At 42.4% G+C, this 25,690-nt stretch overlaps 1 protein-coding gene and 1 long non-coding RNA gene across 2 annotated transcripts in view; one reads left to right on the top strand and one right to left on the bottom strand.

Moving 5' to 3' along the window:
- Positions 1 to 8,221, bottom strand: part of STEAP4 (STEAP4 metalloreductase) — a 20,052-nt gene extending 11,831 nt beyond the window's left edge. Inside the window, exon 1 of the mRNA XM_062604996.1 lies at positions 8,075 to 8,221. The gene's annotated coding sequence lies outside the window, so the exon portion shown is untranslated. The remainder of the gene's footprint in view (positions 1 to 8,074) is intronic.
- LOC134156716 (uncharacterized) lies at positions 5,992 to 25,690 on the top strand. Its single transcript, XR_009962034.1, has 3 exons — positions 5,992 to 6,124; positions 12,929 to 13,096; positions 25,338 to 25,690. It is a non-coding gene; the product is annotated as an uncharacterized LOC134156716 (long non-coding RNA).

Below are 25,690 nucleotides of genomic sequence, written 5' to 3'. Positions count from 1 at the left end.
ATAGGAACTAGTCTCAAGATTTATAACACTGATCTATATATCTTTTGTTTTTAAGATGATTGTAAAAGTTATAATCCCAAAGGTGATCAGTCATAAAGATTAAGGGAGAGTACCTTTAAAAAGTGAAGTATCAAAGGCCTTCTTTCAATGTAAATTAAATATTTTGACTGCTATTTCCTTGTAAGTAACAGCAGGATGTTTTGTATGTTCACTGACTTTTGGTGTTTAACCCTGGTGGTACAGTAGTGAAACTAGGACATCTGGGATAAGTGGTTTGCGTTCAGACCATGCCCTCCTGTAGATCTCATTTTAACCTGCTGACATGACATCTTACATCTCACCTTAACTCCAGTTTTCTTTTAACACAAAGGATTTGTCTGATTCTGGTTGTTTCTTTTTCTTTTTTCCAAACCTCTCATTATCATTACAGCAAAGATTAGCATTTCTCACACAGCATCCACATATTTAAGTCCTTAAGCCTCTGTGAAAGGTCTTTTTCAGCCAAAGCTCTGTATCTCTCTGGTCAGGAAGCACCTGTAAATGTACAGTTCCTTACGTGGGTTCAAGACCTTGTTTACATAGTTTGAACATGGGACTGAGCACATTGCAACTCATTTCACTCATTTCACCAACACAGACTTAAAGCATGTTTCGTACCAAACACTTTGAAAACATATTCTCACCACCACAGATTGAAACTCCAACATGCTGTTGGACTTGACATGATTACACATCTTAATCCTGCTGGGCAACTGTGAGCTGATCTTGAATTGGCATTTATGGTGGAACTGGTGAAAATAAACACGTCAGAGGTGTCCTGCAGACCTTCCCCATACCGCTTTGAACAGACTAAAGAGGTTTAATCAGGTTTGCTTCCTGAATGACCCTATGTGCAACTGATCCTTCCCTACCTGAAAAATCATCCTTCTCAATCATGGGTGGGCTGCACTTGTGGTAAACATGGTGCTTTGACACCGTGCTAATGACATGTACTAATGATGGTGGCAAAAAGAACAGTGCCTACAACCAAAAGTGTCAAAGACAGTGGAACTGACCTTTCCCTTTCCTTTTCTCTTTCCCTCTCCGTCTTCCTTTCTTTTTCCCTTTCCTTTTCTGTTTGCCTTTTTTCCCTTTCCCTCTCCCTTTTCCATTTTCCCTTTCCCCTTTTCCTTTTTCCTTTTCCCATCCCTTTCCCTTTCCCTTTCCCTTTCCCTTTCCTTTTTTACATTAAGTCTCTTTTTACATTGTTTCTTTCAAATCCCTGGATACCTGCAGATGGGCATGGTGAGCTTTAACGACATAAATAAATAAATAAATAAATAAATAAATATTTTTTGTTTGGAATTGTACTTTTTTCAATGGTGATTTTTAGTTTCTCATGCTGTCAAGTTCTCCAGAGTTAAAGAGCTTTGTTCAGGAATAGACTTAATTCTCACAATTGTCCTAGGTGTTTATTGCATGTACTGGCAAGTAGAAGTCATCCCCAGATGTCTTTATTTCTTTTTTTTGTAAATGAGAATCCTGCTTTGTCTTGTCATCTATGATCAAAAGCTGTGTATTAGACGAAAGTGTCCTAATAAGCTAAAATTACATATAGCGCCCTATTAAATATAGCAGAAAAAGAGAATGATTAATACTTAATTTCTTGCACATATAGTACTGCAGCTTTGGAAGTATTTTTATGAAGTATTTCCCACATGCATAATGTTCAGTAATCCTGGTGTAGCTTGGAAAATAGGTGAAATGTGATTTAAAAAGTCTCCTCAGAAAGACACATACACTACTCTGAGGCAATCTTATTTACTTAAAATTTCATTTTACTATTCCCACAGAGAAAGAATGCACTCTATAACAAATGCTGTTTCTTACAAACTGACACTTTTAGAACCAAATCTGCCCTAAATTATAAACTGCATTTTCCATTGCTTGATACACCTAAAACTGAAAGGCATGTAGCTAAGCTACTCTCCCATGATTAATCCAGTACTTAAAAACATAAAGGAAATAGCAGAATAGCTCCTAACAAATGTATTGCAACAAATTATTCATGAATTTTCTTTCAAGCAAATGAATATCTGCTGTTCTTCTCAGCAGAAAATCCTGGGCTCTGAGTTTTGACAAAGCTGATAAAAAATAATTGTTTGAGACAATAAATCCTCCTACAGAGGACATTGCATTTCCCACATCTTCACTTTTTATCAGGAGAACACTAAAGCTGCCTGGAGGCTCTTCAAACAGATGAAGTATAGGGCTAAATAGATGTGCTTAATGTTGTCTAAATCATAGAAAAGTACTGAGAGGGCTGGAAACCTCACCACCTCCAGCTGCTCCCATAAACACGTAAGACCCAGCTATAACTTGAGTAATTTCCACAGTCTTCTCAGGGCTGTTGTACTGCTCTGAGGTAGTAGGTATTAAGTTTTAACCCAGCCTAGTCAACTGCAAGGAAAATGAAAATATGTCATAAAACTCTTGAAAGTGAGCAAGGGTGAGAAGGAGTGACAGACCTGCCTACAGCACAGGGGCACTGGACTGGCCCCAGGAGAGCCAGGAGATGTCCCGGGACCTTGAAAAACATGTTTTCAGATCCCCCATGTGGAGAAGCACCTCCTGGATTCCTGCTGATTCTCCCTCACTGTGAAGCTATTTTTTTGAGCATCTTTTATCTGCCATTTAGAGACATTAACAAATAGCTCTGTCTCACAGAAAAATAACACTAGAAATGATGAAAGCCTGGCTTCCTATGGGTTTGTGTTTCTTGGCTGATTACAAGTGCTGATTGAAGCTTCTTTCCAATCACAGTAGACAACTTCTATAACATTTCTTCTCATGGATTTTTATGTCTTTTAAATATATATAGTCACAGTATAATCCTTCATTTTTCAGGACTCTTCTGTGGGGTCGTCAGCTGCATTTTTTTCATGCAAAAGAAGGAAAATGGAGCCCTCTCTCTTCCTACTAAATTTGTTTGAAATCATCACTAAAAAAATGATTAAGGAACATATGTAAACATACATGCACTCATGTACCTCCACATGATCAGAGGAGTCTCACTTCCTACAGAAATCAGGCTAAGGTAACGGACACCCTAAAAAGTTCGTGATGTACACACACACACATGCCTGTCTACCACCAAAACAGAAGCAAACAAGTGAGAAATGCCTCTTCAGTTGTAACCCTGTATCATTGTGTCTATTGAAGGGCACAGAGGATGAGGTAGGGCATGCTATTTGGGATGCCTTTACTGAGAGCCCACCAGTAGGATATATGGAGACTGGAATTAGCTGGCATTACACTAGCAAAAAAAAAAACAAAATCAGCCCTTCAGAGTACTAAGAAATGTGAGAGTTCAAAGCCTCATATTTATTATGAGCTCTAGGAGTCTGTTTTCCCATTTACACTAATGGAATTGTTGATTCTCAGTTAGCCTGCTTTTGGACTAGGCTGGCACAAATGGGAAGAAAATGAAGCCCAGTTGCTTCTTAACACCTGTGATAAAATCAAAGGTGATGTGTCTGCTGCAATGCAGTGACAATATTCTTGGCTGTGTTATGCTCTTAGAAATCTGAAAAGTGAGAGGGAAAGTATGATGAGAGATTTAAGAAAAACAAGCATGAATATGAAGGTTTCTTGCCAAAACAAATATATGTGGATTTGCAACATGTCTGGAATGGGGCCAAGCAGATTTTACAGATTTTACTCTGTGTTCTTGGTTACACAAGCCTAAACACAAAAATGTGTTTAAAGATGTGATTTAACAGTGGATAACTTTATCAGCTCCCTTATTCACTTAATATAAAGTACATTAAATGTCTACTTGCTTCTTTTGGTTTCCTTTCTTTCTTTTACACAGACTTGAACATTTTCCTCTCCTACTTGACTGCATTTGAGTGGCACCTGCAGAGACATGCCTGCCTTCAGGACAAAATGAATGCTGATAATTTAATAAATAAAGAAATTATGCTCCTCACAAAAAAAAAGAAAAAAGAAAAAAGAAAAAGAGACAATTTTAAATGCTGTTGCATTTTTCAGCAAGAAAGAATTGTTATCAGGCAATTTAAAAAAAAATAGTTTTTTCTCAAGATGGAAGAAATTCTCCTTATTACTGAGCCAGTAATTTCAGGATAGCATCCTATACTGAGAAATGGAAAGACCTAGTTTTTTTTTCTTGACAGAGCTCCTTTTTGGTTCATCTCAGATTTTTCAGGTGCCCAAACTGAGCATTGTAATGGTAATCCCTAGCCTGGCAAGCAAGATGAGTGTGCCCAGCAGTGGGTTACTGCCTCGGCTCCTAGCCCAGGCACTGGTACAAAGGAAACCTCTCTGCCAGAGTACTGCCTGTGAGCTACAGCTCTTGGAGCACAGCACTGCCACCAAATTGCTCACACTGCAGCACGGGGCAGCCAGCATTATCCTGTACTATGGTCCACCATGCAGAGGCATAGGAAACTTTACACAAGACCTCTTACAAATCTCTGCTGCCTGAGCCCTCTTATGCAGAGCCTGCCACCTTCAGAGAGAAGTCACCCTGGTTTCTGCCTTCTGCTTTCCCCTGGGTCTTTGGCAAGGCCTGTGAGTATCTCTTGTTCCTGCCCCTGTGAAATATGGGGGGTCAAGACATGAGTTACACTTTTTGTTCTGCATGTCAAGACCATGCAATAGGCAAGAAAGGGGTATGACAGGCCCTATCTATGCAATTGGAAAGAAGGAAATGGTATCTGGGACGTGATATGGAACAGAGACAAATAAAAAGCTTTTGTGTTCTTACTAAACTTAGCTGAAGAGGAAAGAAGAGAATGCCAGGAGGTACAAAACAAAGTGTCATGCTGCTTTTGTAATTGCCTAATTGGACAAAATAATTGTCTCCTGCAGGGTGACCCTCTCTTGCGGCTCCAGCAAGGAAACGCAATACAAAATGAGGAACTGGATTTTCTGAATAAACCTATTGTCTTTATTACGTTACCATTTTATGCTATTGCGATTATTGCATAATAACCCACTTGTTGTGAATACTCATATCTTTTTACATATTTCTTGATCTCACAGTCCTTATAGCATAGGACCACCCAGAGAAATCCTTTGTCAAAATTCCTGTGCTCTAACGATGCCAGAAAGTGTTTTGTTCTTTGGCAATTAACTTCACTAAATTTCAGAGCACTTAAGGCCTATTTATCTAGAGGCCTACAGAAACTTGCTCACATAGTTGGTATCACTAATGGATTGATGACAGGCAGCAGTAAAACCCTTTGATCCCAGTCCTCAGGTCCTGTAACTTGTCTGAGGTGGATGGCTGAGCTGCTTCCTCCATTGATCAAGCAGGTATTATTATAATTAAGCACCTTTGAAGTGCCAAGTTATATGAAGCTCTGGTGCTGTTCAGGTTGTAGAAGTCAAATGAAATTTATTAATATTCTCATTTTTATGGAATATCATGCTGGCTATGGAAATGGTTTTTCTACACATTCAGATTTGTCCTGCTGAGGCTGCTCTGCCTGGGAAAAGCACATGGAGGGAAATCATCCAGAGCTGAGAACCTGTCCTCACTCCTGATTTAATCTTAACCTCATGTTTTCTTAAGCAAGTCATGGGATCTGCATCTCCCAGTGGAGCTTTAGACCCAGCCTTGTTGCTGAACCAGGGTGATCTGTGGCACTTTGCCAGTGTGACACGCAATGCAGCTCAGCCAAGCATGAGAAGAACAGTCCTGAGCCATGTAGCCTGAAACTGTGCCTGAAACTGTGCCTCCACCACCAAAGTCAGAGCATTCCTCCAGTAATACCCCCAGGAAAGGGTCACCTCAACAGTTTAGTAAAGAAAATCACTTTTGCCATTGTGCCTCAGGGTTGTATTCACTAGTCACTATGAGGCTGGGAGGCAGCTTTGTCAACCTCTAATTAATGCTTTTGCTGGCAGCTATTCCCTCTCCTCGTCTGTTTCCAAGAATCATGGATATAACCAGCGCTCACCGAGGCTGCCACCCACTGCCTGCCACAGCCCCGCTGGAGCACCCTGCCCAAACTGCAGCAGCAGACCCGAGAGAGCCTAGTCATCAGCAGCCCAGAAAATGCTTCATGGGGACGTTTGAGAGCACACTCATTTCTCACAGCCCTGTCCACAACATCAAGTAAGTGAATTTACTATTTCATTGGCTGTGCTCTCACTAAGGGGAATACATGTTGGAGAAATTTTGGAAATGAAGAAAGCATGTGGGTCTAAACAATGATGTCAAAAGAGGAAAAAACACACCAATTTTTATTCTAGAGCATGCAGGGACAAAACCTCACACATGTGAACTGCAATAAGCTTCTTTAAAGGTGATATTCAAATAACTGTCCCTACTTTTTCTTCCCTAGAAACACCTTTCAAAAGCTAAAGTCAATATATATTAAAATCTAAATAGAATAAAAAGGAGGTAAAAATGCCAACATCTATAAAATGTCCACAGAAGATGTTTAAAAAGTTTCAGTTCCACTCTGCTAGCACTAAGAATGGGAGAAATGGTGGGCTCAAATCTTGAAGTTACCAGATAAACAGGTTGTAATAAAACTAGACAGAGAGCAGTGAGGGAGGTCTTAAAATATGCAGTTTTTAACTGCTTTCCTTGAAAATCTCAGTTGCTGTCTGTGCTTTTGGAGGACTGGGTTTGTGGGGAGGAAAAGGTGGTGCTGAGCACCCTGTGTCCGTGATAGGCACATGGCTGGGGTTTTTGCTTTGGATGAGCTCTGGTCTGGTCCTGTGAGCTTAACTGCTGTTAGCAGTGGATTGTATTGTTTCACCCAAGAGCAGCCAAGACTGCATGTCACCTGCCTGCTCTGCGATGTGAAACACGGCACTGTACATGATGGGAGACAGTTGAGTCAGCTGCCAAGTGAGCTCCTGCTCTGAAATAAAGCACTAAGGTAGGCAATGCACTTTGTTAGTTGTTTGTCACCGCAAAGTAAACCCTTTATCTGGTTATCATTTCTGCCTGTAACTAAGAGAAGTAATTAAAAAAAGTGCCATCTGCCCAAACTGTACAAATATGAAAAGTGCTTAATATGTTTGTATGAAAAAATTCTAATATGGACAAAGAAAGTACAGGGATGCTTGATTTCTCAATGACTATTGGAATATTTTGGTATGTAGTTACAAAACTACCTCATGCTACTCTAATTCATTGCTAAGAAAAAATTTAGGAGCTTCAGGAAGGCCGCATCTAAAAAATGATTTCCAGTAATTGCATCATTTTATAAAGTCTCAACAGTGTTGGAAAAATTGGCTTATAGTCTGAATGACAGTTTGTGTGGCAGATTTAGAGTGGATATGAAATTTTCCCATATCAAAGCTGAAAAAGAGGTCTGACAGCTGCAGATTCTCTCAGAATTAATAATGTGGAGCTGTTATAAGACAATATTTAAGAAAAATTAATTCCTTTTTGCATCATTGAAGCCACTTTCTTATAAAATATTAAAAAGGATTAAAATTTGTCTGCTGCCTGAACAGGAAAAAAAATGTTTTATCATAGAATCATAAAAGAATCATTAATTCCAACTGTTATTAGTTCTAGCTTATGATTTGGGGTAAATCAAGCACCCTCAGAGTATCTGCACTTGCTACTAAAATTCAAGACAGAATCTTGGCTCTAGCTTAGGAAAGAATATCCGCTTTCTAGCTTCATCATTTAAAATCCACTGACCAATCCTTACTTGCAGAAGCTTTCTCCACTTCTTTAACTATTGCAAGCACCTCTGGAAGGTTAAATAAACTTGTTATCTGCTATGTAAGCTCTCTGAATACCAATTGACTTATCTGAAGTTCTGGTTTGTCCTAACTTTACAGATACAAATTTTTCCCTATGTCAGCTTTTAATGACTAATATGTTGTATAATGTCAACACAAAACCAGGAGACATGGCCTGGTTTTGTATTTTTCTGTCTAGCAGGGAGAAAGGCTGACATAAAATTTTAGCAGGAGACTTAAAAATTTAATTTCAAGCCCACCTAAACTCCCCCTGGCTTGACAGTTTAGCCATTCTGCTCCCCATTCCCACCTGCAGAGGAGAGACAAACTTGTGTCTCATCTATGTGAAACTCACCTGTGCACTTAACCTGCTGCAGCCCCCTAGGCAAGGCAGTGCTTTCACAGCTGGTGAGATGCTGCTTATGCTGGAGCAAGAGACCTCAGGAGCTGCAGACAGGTCCTATCACTGGGAGCAGAGTGCAGAAACCCCAGCAGCCTGGCCAGCATTTATGTAGTGGAAGCCAGGGCGAGTGCACAGGGGAGGGTGAAATGAGGGGATGTTGCAAGCTTTGCCTGGCTGTGTGGGTTGAAAGAACTTCCCGTCAGTCTCAGGGAAAGTCCCAGCCCTTGTATTTACAGCCGAAGTGAAGCTGTGGTTGCTTTTGTCATGCTGGCACTGACTTGCCCCTTGGCTATCGGCCAGAACTAAGGTTTGGCTGCCTTCACCCACTCTTGGAAGACTAACCTGAGAATCCCAGAAGCCAAAAATGTTGTAGCAACTATTTGCCTGGAAGGGGAGTTGCTTTGTTTTTTTTTGTGCTAGGGCTCTCCTGTGCCATTCCAGTTGCTGGTAGGGGCAGTAAGAATGTCACATTGAAAGGAATTTGGCATTCAGGTGGCTGAAAGCACCTGCTCTCTGAGGTTCCCTAGATGTTCATGGCAGCTGCAATGATCCTGCGGAGCCAGAGCCTGCTATGTATACGTATTGAGAAATGAGCTTTTAAGAGGTAACCCCCTGGGAGGATGCAAAGCTCTTCATGTTACACATCTGTTTAGAATGGAAGATAATTCAAGACAGATGCCTTGAACATCAAGAGATGACTGAACTGCATCACAGTCCAGATAGGGGAAAGGGGATAAGAGAATCCCACTAGTGCTGAGATTTTAAAAGAAGTTTGGAAAATAAATTGAAAGGGATTTAAATAGCATTGCACTCTAGATTTGCAAGCAATGTCTGCCAGTAAAAAGAAAGAAAGCCGATGAAAAAGATTTTTAACGTCAGCTTGCCTTTGGGAGACTTACTGGAAAAAGTAGGAAAACATACTAAAAGGGGAAAAGAGAACTTAAAACATAGAGCTGATCTCTAAAAAAGAAAAAAGAAATGACAGTAGTTCCATTCAGAACAATCTGTGACTGTGCTAAGGCTGAAGAAACTATTTCTGAGAGCTTGAGTCCTCGAGAAGAGATCAGATTGAGTTTGATATTTAGGACAGTAACAGCCCATGTCACTTGTGCGCTGTTACAAAAAGCACAAGCCAATGTGATGCTTGAATCACTGGAAAAGATCCAGGGGTTGAAAAAGGTGACATCACTTAGGAAGACTGTGGAATACAGCAAGGTGCATATGGCATTGGCAAAGCAAATGACTTGGCTCAGAATGTCTTACAGGTGGAGCAAAGGGCACCAAGGCCGTGGACATGTCTGGGGTTAAACAGTGCAGTATTCATTTTCATCTGAGCCACCAACTAACATGCTACCAAAAATAGTGTTATAACACTTAAATTAAAACCCAGAGAGAGTGGAAAGGAAGGCAGTTGACTCTCAGAGCTTAAAATGATAAGGCTAAAACTACAGAAGATGTGTGAGAAATAAATGTGCAAATTCATAATGGAAAAAATAGTCAAGTGCTCCGCCCTTGAGAGCATCAAGGTGATCTAAGCAAGGTGATCCTGTGTAAGAACATGAGCAAAAATCTGAGAAATAATTTGAAGCCATTTTCCAGTGGCTTAGTACCTTATGAATATTAAAAAAAAAAAAAAAAAAGCAGGAAAGGGTTGAATTGTCCAATTCTCAAACCTATGTGATCCCTTCACAATGTAAGGCCATGCTTTAAGGAGAAGCTGTGTACAGTTATTGCTTTGGGATGACTGGAGGAACTGACAAAGTAGTTCTTGTATTGTACTTGTAGAAAAGATGGATGAAACCCTTTTTTTGTCCATAGATAGACCTGAAGGAACAAAAAAGGTCTGTTACTCTACTAAAGGGAGATACAGTCAGTGGCAAATACTTCTCTGTCCCTAGTACATCATTGGGCTCCTGGTGGGTGTTCATGTTCGGAAAAAGAAAAGAGATTTTTTGAACTTACACAAAACTTTTGTATGATTCTATGAAACCTTTGTGAGCTGCAGTCTTTTCTCAGATGTCTATTTGGGCTCTGTTGGGCACCTGAGGAAAAAAGTGATAAATTTTTCATGCCTTTCAGGTTAGTAAGATTTACACAGATGACATTTAGAACTGATGAAAAACACTGGCTCGAAGCAGCCATAGAAAGAAACTGTGCTTCTGGGCTGAAGCTGGACAAACAACACTGTAAATGCCATGTAGCACAAATAATAACATACTTGAAGAAAAGTGAGCACAACCCCCAAGTAAATCACCAGAAAATATCCAGCAGTTTGCGTTCTTCGACAATATTTGGGTGCTGAATTGTAAAAAGAAACGTACCTAATGTAGCTTCTTGAGAGTGCCATCACAATGATCTCAATGTAACTTGAAAAAATTAAGAAATAAAAAGAATTAATAAGACATTTCAGACCTGAGTGTAAAACATCTGTGGGGGCTTTTGGGGTGTATGTTGATGTAGTCCTTTTAAACAGTGTCGAAAAAAACAAATGATCACAGTAGTTTCTGAGTTAAAAAAACTTAGGTGTTCTCAAGAAAAGATTTAATCTTAGTCATGGAAATAAACAAAACCATACATTTTTATTTACTGAAGGCCAGGGCTATTTGAAACTGATTATAAATCATAAGAAATTACCAAACAGACCCTGGCCAGTGGTTATTTTTCATTATTTTTCAGTTATGAACTGTGACTTGCAGCTTCAATATAACCTTGAAATTGCAAGCAAGATTTCGAGAGCATTAGACAATGGAGCCAAGTCCAGGGAGATATTTGTGCATCACTCTTATTGCAACAATAGCTACTGAGGCTGAGGTGCTTCAGAAAACAATTCGTATCATGAATGAAAAATCAAATTTAGCCTGAAAACATGAGAGTGGTAAGCTTGACAGTACTACTGGGAAAGATCTTTCAGAGCATATGTGTGGGTAATTTCAGGATTCATATGTATAAGCAAAAGGCCAGAGACATCTTGTACTTGAATCTCAGCCGAGCAGTTGTGTTTAGAAAGAAAATAAGGCAGTGTATGTAGTGTGGCCATGGTGAAGGGCACGTCTAGTGGAAGAGTTTACAGAAAAGCAGGAAAAACCTGTATTTTGAGAGGATATGCTTATTTCTGCTTCCTGTGTGTTAGTATTCCAAAGCATTATTCTCCTTTTCCTTAGATAACCTTCCTATCTATTACTATTTGTCCCCGAGAAGTCGACTCCAGAAGTCCATACTGTGTGTCAGATTTATTTCTGTTGACCTAGCATACCTGGGAATAGGTAACCATTCAGCAAACACAAGCTTAAGTAGGAAATGAGGCTTTTAGAGAGGTTTTGTCCAGTACCTCTTGTTCAGCCCAATAAAACAATGGAAAAAGGAATCAAAATACCATGCAGAAATGCAAAGACAGGTGAACTGCACCCATAGACCTCTGGAGCCCTGGGTGCTTCACAGGCTGTGTGATGCTGAGGCAGGAAAACCGGCCTCGGCACAGAATGAGCCCCAGGCCAGGGTGTTAAAGCAGTCACAGGGCTGCTGCATCTTTGCCCTTCAGGCAAAGTACTTGTAATAATCCTGTTAGTCCTGTCCTTGCTGTGTTCCGCTGCAGTAGCAGCAGCACTCTGCTGTGACCCTGGCCAGGCTTGGAGATGAGTATGGGGCTGCTTATGGTTGGGTGGCATAGGTCCAGGGCTGGCGTCCAGGTCCTCCTGGCCATGGAAGAAAAAGGGCTGAGCCGGTGGCCTACACACACAGCAAGGTCCTCTTCCAGACACTCTCTCCTGCAGACACTACCCCTGGAGCAGCAGTCTGTTGTGGGGAGTGACAACATGCTTTTCCTCCACCACCAGGAAGGTCTTTGCTGTGAATGCGACTCTTTACTGCCCTCTGCAAAATCTGCCTCAGGGCTACTGGTCTTCTCCCAGAACCTCCTCCAGACCTGGGATAGGAATCAACCAAGACGCCAGCAGCCACCAAAAGGCAGGAGCTCCTTACCATCTCTCCTGCACAGCCTCTACCTCCATGTGCAGGTGGCAACTCCCTGTGATCCCTCCTCTGGCTCCCCCAGTACTTCTCACAGCTTCTGCTCCCCTCCTCCTCTCACCTCTCCATTTTTTCCTCACTCACATAAATCACAGGACCTGCTTGCTGACATAGTCCTGGCTCTGACCATTCTGTCCATCTGCCACCAGGAAGGGGTTGCTGTTATCACGGGACTTGCCTGCCAGCCCTAGATGGTCAGCAACCCTCACAACCCCCAGCAGCCTGCTGGGAATGGTGGGCTCTGCTCTGTGTCCCTCTTTGGGGTCCTTGTCATTCAGTTTTGAGCTTTCATCGCTCACACGTCATCTTTCTTTCTCTTTTTTTATCCCCATTTGTTGTCTCCTATCATCACTTGCCTGTGCTCCTTTTCTTAGTAAAAAAAAAAAAAGAGCAATGGTGTTACAAAGCTACATGTTGCTTGTAGGAGGTGGTTTCCCCAGGCTCAGATAATTGTGGAAGAAGAGATGACAACACTAAATAAAACCAACCCAGAAGGGAAGGAGAAGAAAAGAGGCACAGAGCCTGTCACTTTGTGCTGCAAACTCTCCATCTGACAGCAAACCACAGTGTCCCAGGACACGCAAAGAGGGTTGCTGCCCCTGGAAGAAACAGTCCTGGTGCCTTAGAGGGAACCAGCATGCCCACAGGGACACCATGGGGCACATCAAAGGCTGATGGATACTTACTGATAAATGCAATCTCAAGGCTGGTGATAAACATTTATAACTCTCTGTAATATCATTGTTTGAAATATACTTGTTTTTATCTTTTCTGTGGCAGGGAAGGTATAGTCTTGGGATAGTGCCTTAGAGGTTTAGCATCTGAAGCAAAAGTTCTGGCTATAGCATTGTCAAGACTTTCTGTGTTATATACAACCTTCACAGACTGGAGAACATAATAAACCAGATCTTGTGCTAGCTGCTTGTTCTGAGGTCCATAATTGCAAAGGTATTCGAGATGGAAATCATCTTTCAGGATTTATAAATTAGAGATCACAAAACACCATCAAGCGCACTAGTTTGTGTGTAACCCAAACCTCAGTGATGCCAGAATAGAATGGATATCTACCTGAAAACAAGGCATGCATTAGCATGATTTAAAAATAAGCTTTGTCCTGTATTCTGTAATGACTGAAGCGTTTTTCCATTTTCTGTTCCTGGCTAGGCCAAAGGATTCTTGCCTATAAAGTTATCTATTTGCAAAGGAATTGCGTTCACAAACCTCATTAGTCTTCAACACGCATAAGAAGATCAGTCAAGATATTCCTAAAGGGACCTCTTATAATAGTGTCAGTATTTTTTGATTACATGCAATTTTGGTTTTTAAGTGGAGGTTAAAGTCACCAAAGACACATGCAGCTAAAATATGTTTTCTATGCTAAATAAAGGTGAATTTTTGAGGTGGTGTTTGTCATCTATTCACAGAATGACACTTCCATTTCTGAGATGATAATGCCATTTAGTATTACCCTTCCTTGCTCTTTCAGCAGATAAAGATACCCTGTGACCAGAGATAGCTCTTGTGCATGCATTTGTAAAGGCTACTCTGGGTTCCGCCTATATTCAAGATTGTTGCATCATTTCCAATTAGTCTTTCCTTAAATTACAACAAATATGACACTCTTGCTCACTTAATTTCTGGGAACATACCGTGCTCATAACAGTGCCTACTAGGAGCATGAAACACCCTCCGACATCTTAGATATAGTTACTGTCTCCTGTGGAGCAATATGCAGGACTTTAATTTCCAAGAATTTCACAGATAAACTGTACTGTGATTTTGTGTGACATGGAAAGAAAAATACTTGCAACTGAAATATTCTGGGAAGACCACCCTGGTACAGTGAGAAAAAAAAACAACTTCAAAACACATTGAAACATTTCAGTCAATGGCCCAAAGCAAAGCCTAGATTCTGAGATTCTGACTGATCCTTCCTGCGGTTTGAAGGGTGGATTTTTCCATTTTTCCATGTCCATATGTTGTCATATGGGGAGTGTTTTATTTCTGTAGAGTGTCCTCTGCAACAACTGGAGATACCATACTTTGACATTCACAGGAATGAATGCCATATTTTAGGTTGTGTGTTGATGTCCAATACAATTTCAAAATGGGGAAAAGAAGGGCTGATTTAAGAAGTAATTATATGTAGACTGTAATGCCTATGGCCTGAAATCTAGGTTACTTTGAATAGATCCTAATGCTTTACAAGCCATGTGTGTCTGAGAAGTCATTCCAGTATACCTAGTACTTGCTCTTAAAAATGTATTTGTGAACATCTAGAAGTCAGGGATGATGATTTTTTCCCTGCTTAGTACTTCTAATTGGACTTGCTTTCATTCCGTGAAGCTGAACTGTCATAGTTATGGAAGGTTAATGAGAGGTGTTTGATGTGTTCTGGAAAGCTGAGTATCTCATCTGGATGTTTATATACCTTTAAAATATTGTAGATCTTTCCACTGAAACTATTTACTGACCGATGCCTCCTCCAACCCTGCAGTCTACCAGCCCTTCCGGGTAACTCCCAGTTACATCCTGGGCATGATGTGCTGTGGTATGGAATACCTCTTTGGCTAGTTTGGGTCAGGCGTCCTGTCTCTGCTTCCTCCCAGCTTCCCCTCCTCCCTGGCAGAGCATGAGGCTCACAAAGTCCTTGGCCAAACCAAAACATCCTTGTTATCAGCTCTGTTCCCAAGCCGAAAGTCAAAACACTGCACTGCACCAGCTACCAAGGAGAAAAATGACTGCTACTGCTGAACCCAGGACAAGCCTTTACGGACACAGTATGAACATACAGATTTATTTACAGGGACACCCCGCAGCGATGCCCAGTGTGTGGCCACCATGGGCAGAGACATCGCCCTGGGCCTCCTGGGCACAGGCACTGCCTCAGGGCCAGCACCCCAAAGGCCTTTCTCCAAGGGATGCTGGGCGAAGGGGCAGCAGCAGCAGCAGCAGGGCTGCGGTAGGCAGGGCTGCAGGGGCCCCGTCACCCTTGTGTCATAGTGCCAGCACCCGGCCATGCAGCATCACAATGCTCCGGGGCAGTATGTGTCCAGCGCCCTCCCCTGTCCCGCTACCAGAGTGCCCGGCGCTGCCACCGGGACAGAGCTGGCAGCCTGAGGGCATCTGAGAGGCAGTCCCTGGGGCACCGGGGGAATTCCTGGCAGGGGGGAGGGGGTTGATGGGGGCAACCCTTGAAGCTGCACGAAGCTGCAGGAGGTTCTGTGCTGCGCTTCCAGCTCCTGGAGGGGCCACGCTCAAAGCTCATCGCATGGATGGATGGATGCATGGATGGGTGGATGGAAATCCTGCCTCAGTCGTTGGGGAGCTCGCTGTCCTCGTCTCCTGGGCACCGGGGAATTAGGTGAGGGGGGGACTAAGGGAGGGAACACTTGAAGCTGCGAAGCTGCAGGAGGTTCTGTGCTGCGGTTCCAGCTCCTGGAGGGGCCACGCTCAAAGCTCATCGCATGGATGGATGGATGGAAATCCTGCTTCAGTCGTTGGGGAGCTTGCCGTCCTCATCTCCTGGGCACCAGGGAATTAGGTGAGGGGGGGACTAAGGGAGAGAACACTTGAAGCTGCAAAGCTGCAGGAGGTTCTGTGCTGCAGCTCCAGCTTCTGGAGGGGCCACGCTCAAAGCATCATCGAGGGATCGTGCTTTAGTTGTCAGGGAGTTCGACGTCCTCACCTCCTGGGGAGAGAGTGGCAGCAGCCAGAAGAAAAAGGATGCACAGGTGGCTCAGTGCCCTCCCCCAGTGCTCTGGAGCTCCCACTGCCAAGCACAGGAAGGATTCGTGCTCCGAGGATTCATCAGGCCAAAGGCATTTTGCTGTTGTTGGAAGCCCCTGAGATGGCTTCAGGTGGAAGCAGAAAAAGCAGTGCCAGTGTCCCCTTGTCCCCTTAGAGGCGTAACCAGCTTGTGGAGCTGGAGCAGGTCTTGCTCACGTGCTCAGGGAGTAGCCGATCGCCAGCACTGGGGTCAGGAAGGAATTTTCCTCCGGGGCAGATTGGCACCGGTCCCCGGGGGTTTTTTGCCTTCCTCTGAGCACTGAGCATGACCCCTTGTCAGGGCTCCTCAGTCCACTCTGGCTGCGTTATCGCCTGGTGCTCATGCTCCACGAAGGCGGCCCCTCGTGTCCTGCAGCTGGGGGGGGGAAGGCTTTTTTGCCCCCAGGCTGGACTAGCAAGCGTCCCTGGGGTTTTTTGCCTTCCTCTGCAGCCGAGCACAGCCCCTTCATGGGGCTCCTTTGGGTCATGGTGTCCCAAAGGCAGCTGCTCGTGCTCCACGCAGGTGGCCCTCGTGCCCCGCATCCGGGGGGAGGCAGCCTTCTGCACTCCCAGGGTGGCCCCAGCATGGCCCCGGGACTCCCAGGGTGGCCCCAGCGTGGCCCCGGGACTTGCTGCTGTCCTCTGGAGGATTGAGCACCACACCTCGACAGGTCTTCCCTGGCCCTTTCTGGCTGGGTTCTTCTTGCACTGCTCTCGCGCCGCCATGGCACCGCTCCTGCCCTGCCTTTCCTTTCTCAGGATGCAAGGGAGGCTTTTGCCACCTAAACTGAAGGCTCTAAACTAAACCCGACTAAAATTAACTCAGCTAAACTAAATCAAATAACTTTATCTAGAAATAAATAAAATACTCTTTCTACCCATAACCATTCTGAGTTGTGTCTTTGAAAGGGATTTTGGTGCTGAAATTCCCTTGGCATTTCAGGTAAATAAGGATCTCCTCATTGTACAACTTGTGAGTGCAGGCAAGGGAAGGCAATAAAACGGAATGGAATAGAACAGAAGAGAGTGGACTGGAACTGAACAGAATACAATAGAAAGCTCTGCTATGTTATGCATATAGAATCATAGAATAGTTAAGAGTTGGAAAGGACCTTAAGATCATCTAGTTCCAACCCCCTGGCATGGGCAGGGATGCCTCGCACTAAACCACGTCACCCAAGACTCTGTCCAGTCTGGCTTTAAACACTGCCGGGAATGGAGCATCTGCCTCTTCTTTGGAAAACCTGGTCCAGTGCCTCACCACCCTCACAGTAAAGAGCTTCTTCTTTAAATCCAATCTAAACTTCCCCTGTTTTAGTTTGAACCCATTACCCCTTGTCCTATCACTACAGTCTCTAACGAAGAGTCTCTCCCCAGCATCCCTATAGGCCCCCTTCAGATACTGGAAGGCTGCTATGAGGTCTCCACGCAGCCTTCTCTTCTGCAGGCTGAACAGCCCCAGCTTTCTCAGCCTATCTTCATACAGGAGGTGCTCCAGTCCCCTGATCATCCTCGTGGCCCTCCTCCGGACTTGGTCCAACAGTTCCATGTCCTTCTTATGTTGAGGACACCAGAAGTGCACACAATACTCCAAGTGATGTCTCACGAGAGCACAGGAGAGGGGCAGGATCACCTCCTTTGACCTGCTGGTCACGCTCCTTTAGATGCAGCCCAGGATACGGTTGGCTCTCTGGGCTGAGAGCGCACGCTGAAGCCGGCTCATGTTCAGTTTCTCATCGACCAACACCCCCAAGTCCTTCTCCGCTGGGCTGCTCTGAATCTCTTCTCTGCCCAACCTGTAGCTGTGCCTGGATTGCTCTGACCCAGGTGTAGGACCTTGCACATGGAATTCAGCAGCAGTCAGTGAGGTGTTGCATTCCAGTAGTAGGACAAGAGGTAAACCCCCAAACTAGACACATGAATGTTAACAAACACAAGCAAATATCTAAACACCCTCTGCTACAAACATTGCCCTGTGTAACAAATGCAGAAGAGATTTCTTGAATTCTCCTTTCCAAGACCTCACCGTAGGCAGTGTAATAGCAAATGCCAATTGGTGTCTTGATAAGGAATGGTGAGGAAATGCTGCGTGCTCTATGTTTCTGCAAAGTTCATGCAGATGGAACCCAAACCCCTTTCCTTTCACCTTTGGGATCGCCACACTCAAATGAGTGTACGTGGTATAAAAGCCTTGTCGTGGTTTAAACCCGAGCCAGACAGCTTGTTCACTGTCCTGGGTTCAGCAGTAGCAGTCATGTTTTTCCTTTGTGGTAGCTGGTGCAGTGCTGTGTTTTGACTTCCAGCCTGGGAACAGTGTTGGTGAAGCCGATGTTTTCGGTTGTTGCTAAGTGATGTTTACCCTGACCAAGGACTTTGTGAGGCTCATGCTCTGCCAGGGAGGAGGGGAAGCTGTGAGGAAGCAGAGACGGGGCGCCTGACCCGGGCTAGCCAGGGAGGTATTCCATACCACAGCACGTCATGCCCGGGGTGGGGGGTAACTGGGAGTTACCCGGAAGGACACGGGCTTCCGGGTGGAACTCGTTTCTTGGCCGGTGGTATCGTATTCTCTTCCCTTGTTATTTTCCCTTATCATTGTTGTAGTTGATAGTAGCGGTGGTGATTTGTGTTGTACATTGGTTGCTGGACTGTTCTTGTCTCAACCCGTAGGAGTTGCACTCTTTCGATCTTCCTCCCCGTTCCTCCGGGAGCGGGGAAGGGGAGAGCCCCGGTGGGGGGGGGGGGGACGGGACGGGACACGGGACACGGCCCTCGATTGTTGTCAGACCGGCACCACTCACTGGGAGTGAGTGAACAAGTTGCCTGACTGGGTTTAAACCACTTCCCCCCCAAGCTGAAAGTCAAAACACAGCACTGCACCAGCTACCAAGAAGGAGAAAAATGACTGCTACTGCTGAACCCAGGACAGTCCTGAAATTCAAAATTGCTTGTGAGAGAAAAAATAAGCTTTTGAAATTCTGCGCAAAGCCGTATCAGATTATTGCATCCTATTTATGTAGTATCTTTACAGCTATGGTCTAGCTAATTAAAAAAATGAGCTCCAAGAAAAAATATTAACCCTGATTTTAACAACAGCATAGAAAATGTAGAGAGGTCAAGCAGTCAATTTGCTGGACTTGAATAAAAAAGCCTCATATGTGTTTTGAGCACCTCACTCCAGCAGCTACGTAATCACCCACTGGCATAACCAGACTTTCTGCTGATAAAATCACCCTACTGCCAAAATACTGTAGCATTGACCAAGTCATCGAAGCTAAAGGAATTAGTGCATAGAGGTTGAGCCACACTATCTCTTCATGTCCATGCTCTTCACTTATTCCAATGAATACTACCGCATTAGTTTAAATCTCTGCTTCTGAGCTCTGCATGACCTAAGTCTTCTGTCAAGCTAGCTCTGACTGCATGTGCATGGTATTTGTGTCCTGCTTTAATCCTTCCTGGCAACTTGTAAAAATAAATTTTCCAGACACAGACTTCTTAATAGATACTTCTCAGTATCATCCAGCACAAGAAGGACTTGAAAAGCATGATTTTTCTTCTAGGCCGATTTGACATACAGAATACATTTTTGTTTCCCTCCTTTTTTGTTTTCCTTTTGAAAACAGGAACTTCATTATCACGTAAGCAATAACCAGCAGACATGGACAGAAATAAAAGTTAATATTTAGCCTAGGAGAAATTACTTTGATATCTTTGTAGCTGTGCTACCTGAAGAAGCATAGGAATTCTTGTCCAGTGATACATTTATGGTATTACAATTAAGAAGAGAAAAAGGATTTGTACTGCATTATGGCAGAGAGCAATAAGAATGGGACATGAAGATTAATAGGCTACTTAAGTGAGTAAATGACTCCTGGTGCCAGCCTGACAGTGACACAGAGGACTGTAGTGTTATCAGGTCTCTGAGACTCCTCAGTATTATTCAGGGCTTTTGAGGGCTTATGATATCGCTGGCCACCATTGCTATGATTGGCCACCAAGCAGAAGAGGAAGAAATTTGAACAATGCAAGGTGCAGTTTTCTCCGGGTTAGATACTTGTTTGCATGAGTACTCTTATTTATTTAGCAGGATTTGAGTGGTGTGGCTCAGATTAGTGAAAGGTCATAAACCAGTTCTTTAACAAAACCAGGCTGCACTTGCTAATGCTATGTGGAGAGTGGGTTGTGTACACAGCAGTTTTAGCTAGTGCTAATGATGTCACCTGGAGAGCGAGTGCAAAGCTGGGATTGATCTGAGTGAGGGTGACCAGATCCAGGTAAATATCCTGCCATCCCTCTGCTTTCTCAAAGCCTAGAGCTAGGACCCTGGCTGGCTTCAAGACTGGTACTCAGCTACCTTCACCTGGATTGGGAACACGAAACCTTTTGACCTGTCTTCAGTTTTTTGTAGAGAGAAAGTAATAACACCTAACCCACTGGAAAGAATGAGTTTAAGTTCTTCAGAAATGATTACAAGCTATCATTAAATTACATAGTTCTTCCAAAAGGCCTTGGTTTTGATCTTAGCAGAACAATCAAGGTTCTATACCCAAAGTCTCTTCCCTTTGCACTTTCCTTTTATTGGCCTCACAGCACTGACCATGCTCTCTCTGCTCCTCTTCTCATTCTTCTAGGTTCTATGTTTGTTCTTTCAACATTTTTTAAAGTAATGTTATTACTAGCCATGAGCTTTCCTCTGGTTCCTTTCTCAGATAGTATCCCAGCAACATTAAAATTATTTTTTTGTGAATGTAGTGCTTACAGCTAACTCAAGAGGGAAAGAGAGGTCTCTCAGAAAAAGTAAAGATGCATACTTTCAGGTTTTACAGGCAGTACTCACAGGCAGGTGTGCTCTGAAAATGTGCTGCCAGCAGCCCTGAGACTGCATATAAAAAAGAGAACTCTTTCTACCTAATTCTGTTGGTCCTTCTGCCCTCCATTCCGTTTCCCAGTCCACTTTGTTATTTAGAAAAATCAAAAAGCAAACATGTGGAAGGTTCAGGTAGACTGTATGAGATGCTGGTAATGTAATTGGAAATACACTGGCATGTATTACACTAAAGCTACTGTCATCTTGACCATTTTCATCTACCTCCCACTATTTTTATGAGAAGTTATTTAATGAGTGCATATACCTCAGAGGAGTATTCTGTGTTTTGCTATTTTTAAGAATGTCAGAAAGTTGCAATAAATATCTCTATGAAATTTGCTTAATAAGAAATAATAGAAGCATTTGTCATATTTCTGCTAGCAAAGTTAACTGAAAGACTAATTTTAGCAATGTGAAAAGCTGCTTCTATTGTGACAAAAATTATGGCCTAAGGGACAGAGCCACCCCCTCTAGAAATTAATACTTACAAAACCACATTTCTGTCAACAATCTGATGGCAGTGCCATGGGAAGCTACTAATGGAAAAACAGAGCTGTCAGAATAAAAAGTGTTCATCTTCTCTAAACCAAGAAGGCTTTATTTATTCTTCATAGCAATAGGCACAACTGAGCTGTCTCCCTGAAATCTCTGTCTCCTCTAGATAATATGCTTCGCTTAGTACTAACTCATGCTTCTGTTTCATGCAGTTGGCATTTTTGTCATCATGTGGACCATATGCTTCTGGGAATGGCAACTTTCTTAATGCATTTTTGTGTTGCCTCTACGATTAAAACTAAGCCTACCGGGTACAAAATACTCCAAACAGAATGCGCTATGCAAATTGTGTGGGCTAAAAACCCCAAATCTTACTTATAAATCCAAGAATTTATTAATATATTAGCAGTCTACTTAAAGAGTTGTTATTATTAATTTCATATTGATAAAAATAACACTAAAAATTTTCCAATTATTACTGTTTACTCGCAGTCATAATGCAAATGATACTTGTACACATTGATTTGCTTATCTCTACTCCTTTCTCTGGTGTTATGCTCACCCTGCTGTCAGTCCTCAAGAAGTAGGAGAGAGGGCTATGGTGAGTTGTTAGTGTCTGAGTTCTTCACTGGAAGAAGTATGGTGCTCCTGAGGATTTCTTCCATGTTACTCCAGGATCTGCCTGGGGCTATTTTTATATGTTTCTTAGCACGTACTGCACGTTCCTCTTTCTTCATTGGTCCACAATTCCACTTTATATCTACATATACTATGTATAGTATGTTTTAACTGCGTACATTAAATATTTGTTCTTTGTTCCTTTTGTTATCTCTAAAGCCAGTTTTACTGGCCTCCCAAGAGATTAATGAGCAGTAATTGATCATCTGTGATTTTTTTTATAGCCCAGGAGCCTTTGATTTTATACTTAACAAAGCATCTACTATAATCCGTTACTTGTTATAATCCTCTATGGTAGTTTAATTCAGGTCATAGGTGCCTGTACACAAAATAACTACTGCTCCTCTACTATCAATTATATACAGAAATCTCAAAAGTATTATAACAATAGGCTTTATAATACACAAACCTACAAAGCTAAACTAAAACTTAAATTAGGTAATAATTTATTAATGGCAGGTAAATAGTTGCTGTTACAGCTCAACAAGCTAAAACAAAGCTTCAGGCAGGCCAAGGCAATCCAAGCAAAGCCATGCTGACATGGCTTAGCTGCAAGGCTTTGCAGACATCATGCAAGGGTTGTGGACTCTTACTAGCAATGGCAATGCGAAGCTTGCTAGGCTGTAGGGCACTGCCCTGTGAAACCAAGCAAAGAAGTCTTAGACACGGGTCTCATCAACTTTATGAGGTGAGACCCAAAGGAGAGGAGTCCTGGTGTTCCCAGTCAGGTGAGGAGATGGGTTCCTGTGTTCTGGATTAGTTTGTATGGTCTAAGAACTGATAGCTCTAGTTCCTCAGTTGTATAGCACACTGCAGTCAACCAAGACATGTTCAATATAAAAAGTTTCAGGTGGAAAGGAAATGTTAAAAAGAAGTTGCATCATTGTATCTTCATAAACATAGCTTCATGCTGAAGTCCTGCTAAGATTTCCAGTTTATCTGTTCTGAGGAGCCGGATTTGACACATAAAAAGAGTGAATACAGATATCATGGAATCAGCGCATAAAGAGGGTTTCTAACCTCTTCGGGAGAGCATTCCTTCCAGTCTGGAGTTTTGTGTCCTGGTTTGGCCTTGGGCTGGTTCAGTGCCTGCCCTGGGAAGAAGAAGGTCAGATTTCAAATGGGGAAGAGGGAGCCCTCTGTGTTGGACCACAAACCATTCTCTTCTGTCAACACTGACTTTTCACTGGCTCCTGTCCAGAAGTGTTTGAATCAAGCACAAAAGAAATCAGAGTTAAGTGTAGTGGTGGGATTTTTTTAATCATTTCCAAAAGTTCCTTCATAGCGTTTGTGTGGTCTTAAATGCAGCTATCTTCTCAGGGGATTGGGTGAGAGCAGAGGCAGGAGTGTTGCCTGGACACAAGGCACATTTGTGCATCCCCCGGTTATCTGGATGTGTGCTAGTGGGGGAGCAGACTGCCAAGCTTTCCTCATGGCAGTGAAAACCCTGCTCTTTGCTGTCAGGGAATTCTCAGGCAGATTTCTTCCCTCCAAATGCATTTTGTGGCCTTTTCTGCAGCGTGTAATAGCACTATGCAGTAAAACTCTGGTGTAATAAATGGCATGAATCATAAAACATCTGCCAGTAAGGAAAGTAACTGTCCCAGATAAACGTTGCAGGCATAGTGGAAAATCCTACTAGTTTATTATAGCCAGTTTATAGGATTTATTTCTATTTGACATTAGTAAAAATTCTCAAAACAACGTAAACCAGAAGAAATTCCTTAAATGTTAAATTGCTTCTGCTCTGTTATGGTTAATGTATGCTTCTCACATCCAGAAGAGAGGTTGGATTTAATCTTAAATTCCATATCAAATCATCAGAACTGCAAATGCTGAATATTTTTTTTTTGTACTAAATAGAAGATGCACAGTTCCTGTGTAGATTTTTATGTTCTGTTTCTCATATAAAATTAGCTTTGTATGTGAGATCCAGGACTATAAAATTGTCAGGGAAAAAGGAATTAAATGGTTAGAACAATGAACATGCTTCTTTAAAAACAGACAAAGGGCTTGGTACTCTAATCCTTTACATGCCATGTGGTCACTTGCCTCGTAACTTCCTGATAGCTAAAAAAAACCAAACAACAAAAACAAGCTGTTTTGGTCTTGTAGAATGTCATTTCTATCCTGTATTGACAAATCTGTGGTAGTTTGAAATTAAATCCATACCAGTGTTTTGGAAAACCCTGATTTATTATTACATTTTAGTCCTATACTCAGGTGTACACTGATGCCTGCTTATGTCATGTTGATATGGATTTGTGTTATTTGGATTTGTTTCACAAATGCCACTAGCAAAAATGTTGAAAGATCTTTTTCCCTAAAGAATTTTTTCCTGCCTTCTTTAGCAGTAATTGGGAAAAACAAGAATGGAAAGTTAAATAACCTAAGCATACATTATGCAGCTGCAATAGCAAAAGTTCAATAGGGAGTTGGTTGTTGAATGTATAATATTCACAAAATAATTGTTAACATTGGGGTGGGGGGTAGGGGGAGGGAAAGAAGGGGGGGGAGTGAGTGAACGAGTTGCCTGACTGGCTTTAAACCACGACAATCACAAAAAATATTCATTTGAAATATGCTCAGATATAGGGCACAGAAGAGACATACCTTTTATGTGACAGTGATTGAATTGGAGATAAAAACCCATTGTATTATACATTATTAAATAATTAATTTTGCAATGATCTACAAAAAGTCAGAAGTGTGCATGTGAATAATTGCAAATGGATGCACAAAAGGGAAACGAAGGATATGTTGGTAATTTTATTATAACTGTGGCATGTGAAGCCTATTTTATGATATATATTTAGATTGATATAACCAGCCATCACAGATCGAAAATTTCAATCATCTACCTAAAAATCTTATAAATGGCTCATAAAACCCTACTTACTTGGAGTGGGAGTTTACATCATCCAAAGTCACGTAAACTGGGAAAAAGCATGCCAGATTGAATGAGTCTCTCACTCTCTCCAGAATTATTGTTCTATTGTAAGCAAGCAGGAAACAAATATAGAAATATAGGCCAGCAGTGGAATTGCAGGTGTGAGAGATTGCAGTGCTTCTGAAGTAAAAAAAGTACTTTCTTCAAGAGAAAGCACGTTGTGAACATAAATGCAAATGTGAAAACAAAGAAGGCAATGTGGACAGTCCATGAAACTAGTGTATGGTCCTACAGACCTACTAAAATACATATTATGGAATACACCCACACAGACTTTCTCAAGATGTAAGTAACACTATGCTAGATTTATAGTAGGAAACCCAAGAACTGTCAGAAGACATATTTTCTGTAAAGATGGAGAAAATGCACCGTACAGCAGAATTTTCTTCACCTGCAGAGATTTTGTGCTAATACATCATTTCATGTTGTAGATATCTCTGCTATCATACACTGCCTGGAAAGCTCTTTGAAAGGGAGTCATCAGTGCTGGATCACCTGGCAAAACAGTAGAAAGAAGTACTTTGAAAATCATGTGAATTTCAACACGTGACTCTTGAACTGGACAGTTGAAAGATCACCTTGGCCTTAGTCTTCTCTAGCTGAAAGACAATGTAAAGGCTGCTATGGCCTAAGGAGCATAACACAATGTTGTAAGAGCTTATTCTTTTCCCAGGAACCAAGACAGACCAGCTCAGCACAATGGAAATATCTAAACCAACAGCAGTGGTGCTTATAAAGCCTTATGTCAGTTTTTTCAGCATGACAAACATTCCTATCAAGCCAA

The sequence above is a fragment of the Pezoporus occidentalis genome, unplaced genomic scaffold (genome assembly GCF_034315485.1).
Source record: "Pezoporus occidentalis ecotype Australia unplaced genomic scaffold, CSIRO_AGI_Poc_V1 ctg9, whole genome shotgun sequence".
Lineage (NCBI taxonomy): Eukaryota > Metazoa > Chordata > Aves > Psittaciformes > Psittacidae > Pezoporus > Pezoporus occidentalis.
The sequence above is the reverse complement of the archived record's forward strand: the minus strand, read 5'-3'. Positions and strand labels throughout refer to the sequence as shown.